The sequence below is a fragment of the Pieris napi genome, chromosome 14 (genome assembly GCF_905475465.1).
Source record: "Pieris napi chromosome 14, ilPieNapi1.2, whole genome shotgun sequence".
Lineage (NCBI taxonomy): Eukaryota > Metazoa > Arthropoda > Insecta > Lepidoptera > Pieridae > Pieris > Pieris napi.
The window spans coordinates 2,797,408-2,805,858 of NC_062247.1; the positions used below are offsets into that span (position 1 = coordinate 2,797,408).

The 8,451-nt window shown below is 32.6% G+C and overlaps 1 protein-coding gene across 1 annotated transcript in view; it reads right to left on the reverse strand.

The window, feature by feature from the left end:
- Positions 1–8,145, reverse strand: part of LOC125055860 (nephrin) — a 434,287-nt gene extending 426,142 nt beyond the window's left edge. Inside the window, exon 1 of the mRNA XM_047658511.1 lies at positions 8,012–8,145. The gene's annotated coding sequence lies outside the window, so the exon portion shown is untranslated. The remainder of the gene's footprint in view (positions 1–8,011) is intronic.
- Between the last annotated feature and the right edge of the window lie 306 nt (positions 8,146–8,451).

The following is an 8,451-nucleotide window of genomic DNA, read 5'->3' on the forward strand; positions in this document are numbered from 1 at the left end:
GCACATACACAGAAAGTTCATTGGCGCACAGCGGGGAATAGAACCTACGATATCAGGGATAAGATTTGCCCACTGAAGCCACTAGGCCATCTCTGCTTTGATAAGTAGGTAATATTTTTACGCGCTTATTATTAATGTAAGACTTGTTTCAACAAGATATCGTTCTTTCGAACGAACAAGGGTAATATGTCCATATCAAAAATCTAAATATTTATTCATATAGGTTACACAAGGTTCACTTCTAAACGTGCATAAAAAATTAATCTTCTAAATTTAAAGTTCAATTAACGTCGTAGAACATCTGAAAATAGTTTTCTGTTATAAAATGTTTGTAAGGTGCTGCAACCATTATGTGCTCCTAATCACATATTAAATCAATTATTTTTATAATAAAAACAAGTAAATAAGAAAAACAAATGCTTAACCTCTATCAGCAATAAATAGGGTGAAATAGGAGCCCGCGTTTATATTATTGTGAAAGCAATATGCAATTACGTAAAGAGAAAGATTTATTAGAGTACAGTACTTAGAATATAAAAGAAACAATATTATGAATTCATAATCCATTGAGAAGGGACAAGTAGAAATCAGTAACCTTGTTATTTGGAAGAAAAGCTATTATCTATTCGTGTAATGCTATACCAATCTAAGAAGATATTAAACATAAATTTCCTTAGATAAACACTTCTGCAATCTTTTTTCTTTCAGTGTGACTGAGAGAAGATTCTCTTCATTTCTGAAGGTCATGTAAGTGGCACCGCACAACTTACTCCACTGGAGACCAGCGAGTAGTCGATCGACCTCGAGAACTGTTGCCCTTGACTCTGCCATTCACGATTAGTTTTTCTAGGCAACACTTGCAATACAAACACAAATATCTAATTAAACGAAAAATTTGTACTTATATGTACACACAAGTACATATGAGTAGAAGTTACTTGTGCATAATGTATGGGAAATGGGAAATCCCACCCAATCCAGTTGGACCGTAATAAATTAATGTAAATATACAACTAACTGAACACAAACACCAATAAAAAAATTGTTGGTAATCGAATCCACATTCACTATTGAAGTATTATTTGGTTTTATGAACAAGGAGCACTTTTAAGTGATTTCGCCGCACATGGACACACTCAATCTCAGAGGGATCACGAGTCTGTTGCCGGCCTTTTAAGAATTTATACGCTGTTTTACTGAAGGATCCCTATTCATATTAGTTCGGAAATACCTTAACGAGTAGCAAAAAAATCTTAAATTTTGTCAACCCCAATCCGAACTCCACGTAGTAGAATTTCGACTTCAGATACCAGTTTTGATCCGGTACTAATTGGCAACTTCCCGATAAATACAAGCACGGTCAGGGTAAACAGTATCTCTAGCTATCATCATATGCCATCATCCGCATGGCAATGAATGTTGCTAAGTTGCATCATGTCATTGATACGCAGATGGAAAAGAGTCGTGGATATGACCCAGCCTTGTGGGATCCCTCCATTGGTCGTTGACCTTGATGTTCCGATCGGCAAGACAGGGAAGAGAATTACACACATGGCTTATAACCCTTAGATCTTGCAAGAGCTGTGCCCCATATGAAGAATGTAACAAACGGGAATCTATAATACTAGCTGACCCGACAAACGTTGTTCTATTTCTAAAAAACATTGTTTTAGTTTAGTAAAAATAACTATCTGCTATAATAAAAAATAGGGGTTGATCGTAGAGGGACAAAAGTTAGAGGTTGTATGTATTTTTGTATAAAAATTTAAAATTAAGAGGTGATCCTTAACATTTAGGGGTTTGAAAGATAGCCAATTCTCAGACTTACTGAATATGCATAAAAAATTCATAAGAATCGGTCGAGCCTTTTCGGAGGAGTATGGGAACGAACAATGTGACACGAGAATTTTATATATTAGATAATACCAACAAAATGTTATTGATTTAAATGTCATTTAATATCCACTGTCTCGAAGGAAATGCGGACAGTGAATTAAAACATAGAAGATGTATGCATTAAATCATCGAAATATATACCTTCCGTCTTATATTTATAAAGGAAATGGACCGTGGATATCGAAGGGCAGTTTTTCTAACTTGGCGGCATCATTACTTTTGCCCGGGTTGGTAATTTGCGACTAGACCCGGCCCGGTAAATCAATGCGCCTACGAGCCAAAGGGTTCGATCAAAGGTACTTTAAAATCTTTTGGTTAGAGCAATTTAAAATGGTTGACGCTTCGGGCTTTATACAATCGTTTATAAGTAGAATTTAAGCCTTCTTATAGATATAGTGAGTGATTTAATCTTTATATATATAATTCTTCTGTGAGTGTGTATGTCAATGAACTTCTCTCAAACGACTGGACCGATTTTGATGAAATTTTTTGTGTGTGTTCAAGGGGATCTGGGAATGGTTTAGATTCACAAATCAGCCCGCCAGATGGCGCTGCAGTCGGTACTTTCATACTTTGCTTTACTAATTGCTTGAAATATCATGCAGGACAACGTCTGTCGGGTCCACTAGTCTATACATATATAAAAATGAAACCCGTTTTTCGTTGTCACGACATAACATGAAAACGGCTTGACCGATTTGTCTTGATTTTTTTAAATAATATTCCTTGAAGTACGAGGATGGTTCTTACGGAGAGAAAAATTAAAAAAAATTGGGTAAAAAGGTTTAAAACAACACTTTTCTATATTCCCATACAAAATATTCGTAATAATACTTAAAAGGCAATTGAACTTTAATACCATATCATAAAGTTCAAGTGTTAGTGGAGGGGTTCCGGGAAGGTAATTTTTTTATTTTGTTATTTTTTTACATAAAGTACGAGTAGCAGAATAAGTATTAAAAAAAATTAAGAATCGACTGTTAGGCGGTACGATGTTCGCCAGGCCAGCTAGTAGTCAATATAATTTAGTAGAAATGTCCCAGGGCAATGATATTTCTGAGATAATTTTATTGATAACTTGGGATTGCATTTTTGTCAATCAAATAATATGATTTATTGTTTTGGCGACACGACCATAATATGCATTACCAACGAAGTCTTGATAATAATTTATCTGATTTTTTAATATTACATATTTGTATTGTATTCTATTTATTTTCTCAAAGTATTAGTTTTTTTATTCGCTTCATCATCTTTAATCCTGATTTTGTATACTGGTAATACAACGAATAAATTAATACATATATACTGCCTTAGAAAGAACTAAAATGTATAAAAGTCTAATATTAATTGGTAACGGTCCACCATCAAAACTTTGTCTATTGCAAGTATTGCTTAACTTGGCTGAACGATTGACAGCCTCTATATTCAACTATACTACGTACTGTGACTGTACTAACCAAGTACACATAATTACTGTATATATAATGCGAACGGAACATTGTATAAATTATTATTAAATTTTCCAATAACATAATTATATTAAAAAATCTTAACGTTGGAGCACTCCAATATCAATATCATTAAGCCTTAACAAAGTGAGTACATAATTAAATACTAATTAATTAATCAAATTTAATTATTGAATGAAAATAAGAGTTTTTGTGCAGGTTTTTATATGATACTAGCGGATTCGACAGACGTTGTCCTGTACACACTTACATACAAAAAAAAATGTAATTCTTTTTCGACTCCACTTGAACACAAAAAATTTCATCAAAACCTGTCCAGCCGTTTATGAGTTTAATTACGAACACATGCACAGAAGGTTTATATATATACCAGCTGTTTATGTGCTTTATATAAACAACCTAGATACCGGCTGCAGCGCCACCTGCCGGGCCGTATTGTGAATCGAAACTATCAAGGCGCCACCCAAAAGCATACAAAAAAAATTAATTCAAATCTGTCCAGCCGTTTAAGTGGAGTTCAGTGACATACCCACGAAGAAATATGGGGACAACCGAGCCTACAGAAAGGCAGCTGTCGCAACCCATGGACACCCATGTTGCGTTGCCAGCCATTAAGATTAGATTTAATATTATTATAGCACTATATCATTTATAATTTAAAAAACGCGAAAGTAGCGTAAGCATATTTTTGCAATTCTTTTAAATTTATTTTAAATGTAGGATAATTATATTGTAGATAGGTATATTTAATTTACGCGCACGTCCAACTCGTTAATTATATAAAACCGATACAATATTTTAACGACTTCATAAAACACTTATAATTTTACCTTAAACTTGAATGTTTATTAGAAAGGATAGTATTGTAACGTTCCTGCTAGTAAATATGAAAATTTTAAAAAGTAATTTTTCCCAACATCGTCAATTTCAGTTTTAATCCAATTAAAAGTTCACATGCCGAACTTTTAACAACGTATTTGCTATGGAAATTTTTCTCTAATTACCACCTACACACGATCCCGAATAAAGGTGTTAATTCATATGTTTAAAGAACGTCTCTGAACTTGTGTCAGTTATTGTATGGAACTTCGACCAGTTCGCTTAAAATCCTTGGCTTAGTATTCTTTCAACGACAAAACAAAACTATAAGTTAACCATAGATATTTGTACGGAAAATTTGAGCACCGCTCCTTTGGGTATAATTGGAACTAATTGTATAGAAAATTGATACGAGCTGTCAGAAGCTGACATTACGTATTGAAGTATACGAATATTTGACGTTACTATCGTAAATTTTCTATGGACACAAAATGTCAATTGTCATTCAAAAGTTAGTGTGATCTTTACTATTGTATATAAATAAACCTATCAATACTTATTGCATATAATAATTTAAAAAATAATCATTACTTTAGCCTGTTTATTAAATTTAAATTTGTTTTACAGTATTTCATTAAATTAAATTTAAATCGCGAGCTCCGATCGAAGACAATATATAGGCGATATATTGTCACATTTATCAAAAAAATATCTATGTATAAAATGTTCCTTGTTAATACTTGAATCGAATCGATTAAAAGCTTTTTAATATAAATAGTCATACTAAGGCGTTGATATTAAAAACCATGCCAAAGTGTTTTTGGTCATCGTAGTAGCTTCAGAATCAAATTTTCCTTATTAATTTAAAACATAGACCTATAGAATATGATAGATAAGAATCTCGAGAAAAATCTAGGCAGTACTTCAAGCCTTACTTGAATGGAGTTGAGACACTCGGTCGGTCTGAGTGGTCTAAACCGTACTTCGACTACGAACCTCTGCAGTGAACATAGATATAAGAGTATTTTGTAAAAGTAAAATCTGATATGGAGAATTCAAATAACAAAATTTTGAGCTTAATTTCGGCAAATCGTAGTAAATCTTTGAAAATTAATACTTATATAGAAAACCGACTATATTTATATCGACTATGTGTTGTTCCCTCGAGAATGTAAGTGCGTGCTCCTATTTCACCATGCCTACTACTGATAGTAATGACCTCTAATAGGCAACGATGGCGAAACGTCATGAAGCGCATCACATCTGCTCCTTCTATTACCACTATTTCATAGCGATCACGACCGCTCTGTCAAGAGTGAGAGATAGGAAGGAAACAACTGGTAGAGGATAAATCTTTGTTTTTTTTTATTAACTATTAATTACTTAAGATGTCACGTGGAACATGGTGTAAAACAGAAAACTTGGCGATTAAAAAGTGTGGCGGAGAGTTTATTGCCAGTTCTTTTCGTCCGTTATACGCCCCTGATTTGAGAGATGGCAGTAAATGTAAAATTAGAAGCATTTAATATGTATTTCTTTATTGACGTTCATAAGTGTATATTGTTTGGTTTTGACTTATTTGAGCTATCGTTTAACCTTCGACGAGTGAGTAAGTGTGTATGTTTGTGGCATCGTAGTTTATAAACGCGTGGGCCAATTATGATACGGATTTTTTTTTAAAAGTTTACGTAGTGGAGAGGGTCTTTAGCTACAATTTATGAAGATCTGTTCAGCCATTCGCGGTAATTGGTAATCAGCTCTTTTCGATGCTGGCGAAATAACGCAAATAATAGATATTAACTTTTTTACACATATAAATGTCGTTTTATTTATATTTAAACTGTATGCTACACACAGATCAAGTATATGTGTATTTTGACATATCATGCTTATGATAAAGAATACTTTTCATAATTATTGTTCCAAGTCACGACTTAATATTGCCAGGAGTATAATCTAAAATGCTTATATTAGCCAAGTTTTAAATATATCTTTGAAATAATAAATTGTTCAAAGTAAGTCGATCGTACTTTTCTCATAACAAAAGTTTCCGTTAACATTTTCAGCGTCTTTCAGCGAGATATTTATATTAAATTGAAAATGGCCGAGGCCTACCTCAAATATATTTCATTACAATAAAAAGGAAATCATTTTTAAGATATATAAGAACCTGGTACATTTTCAGAATAAGAAAAAACATTTTATCCGTATGACTGTTGCTATAGGGTAAAACGTATTGAGCAAGAAGTAGATATAATAAATTTATTCGCGATTGATTTACTGATTTCAGTTCGGATTGTTGGTTTGCATTGCCTCCAGCAATACGAATTAAGCCCATAGTAATTCCAATACAAAATTAACAATACATTCAAAACGGTATTCATGTTTCTTTATTGTACAAAATATACAATTTTGATGTATTTTATTTTATTTTATTTTTATTTTTTGGACAATTCACACCAATTGACCTAGTCCCATGCTAAGCTTGTGAAGCTTGTGTTATGGGTACTAGGCAACGGAAATACATACATATTATAGATAGATAGACATATAAATACATATTTAAACACCCAAGACCTAAGCACAACACCAAATGCTCATCACATCGATGTTTGTCTCAGCCGGGGATCGAACCCGAGACCCATGGATTCGCAGTCAGGGATACTAACCACTAGACCAATGAGTCTTCTACTCTGCAATGCAATGACAACTCGTATATGATAATGGAAAATGGTCTAAGTTCTATTTTCTCAATCAATTAACTTCATAGCTTCAAGCTTAAGCTTTTTATGGAAAATATCAGAGCGGTAACTATCTTTATTTTATAATAACATGATTGATTGTAAATTAACTCGCCACTGCGTGAATATTGTTTAGTTAAATGAACGTTTGATTAACCACGTTAGCCTTTATGAACTTTAGTTGTTTTATTATATACTTAAATGTATTAAAAAAGTGGAAATGGTTAGTGAATTTTATGAGATTTTTACTCGAATATAAAATCGTGCAATTATGTACAAAAAAAATATAAGTCACTAAGCACGTAGCGTAAACTTTGCTGTTTTAAATCAACTTAAAAAAGTTATAAATTCTATATTTCAATGAGTTTTTATCTCATAGAGTATTTTATGTAGCCACGTAATTAAACTAAATTTCCACACAAATTATAGCCACTATTGCATCTTAATAACCGTTCGCATTATTCAAGCGTTGAAAATCCTACATATTCATAATATATTTGACCGGAGATGTTTGTAAGCCTAGTGGTATATCAAAATATTTGCTTTCCACGAATAGATGTAATATATGCGGGACGAATTTATATAAACTTTACAGGGTTTTTGGATTATGTAATCCAAAATTAATTAGTCCACTATTTACGAGCTTTACCTACAAGGGATTTTTTAAAATGTAATTTTACAAAAAGATAAATTTGGAAATAGATTCCAATAATGTATCCTTGTCCGTTTTGTTCGTCTTTTGATCTTATTTAAATTAATTCATTCGAAGATAATACTTTAAATGATAATGATAAATAAATGATAAATGATTTATTTCTGTAAGTAGGTTTTTACAAATACTTTTACACGTCAAACATTTTTTTTTTAAACTAGATGAGATCGATCTTAATTATAAAACATATTATTTGCGACATTAGCTTTAATTTTGCATTCGATTTTAATTTTATATCCGTACAATGGAATCTGCTACAAAATCAATTAAACCTTCAAATATTAAAAAAGACTTAAGACATTTAACCCTTTTATAAATATTTCATATAAAGTTTACGCTAGGCCGTTCAATTCTAAGCAACAATAACTTACCGACAAGAGAATGTGATCCATTCACAAACACAATATTAATAATCAATCGTCATAACACGTCACAATCACAACACTCACTGTATCGTAAGAGAAAATTCACACGCGACCGAGACGCTTTTCGCCCGCCCGCCCTGGCGTCGCGATTACTACTAAAGTGTGCCGTACACCGCGCAAGCCTCCGTGACTCTATAGTCGAGTATTTCAGCATTGGCAGAATTGTTAGACGCTAGCGCGAAACATTTTCATAAGATATTAAGGACTTGTTTCCAATCCAATCCCGTTCAATGTTGTTTCAAGATCGCTTGTTCATTTTAATACACTATAGTTTGAGTTGAATTAATTAACAGGTTGTGTTGTGAATATTGAGTGGCGGATTGAGTAATCAGTATAAAGATCTTGAAGATAATCTTGTTTCAATGTTGATTAATATGATCATCGTA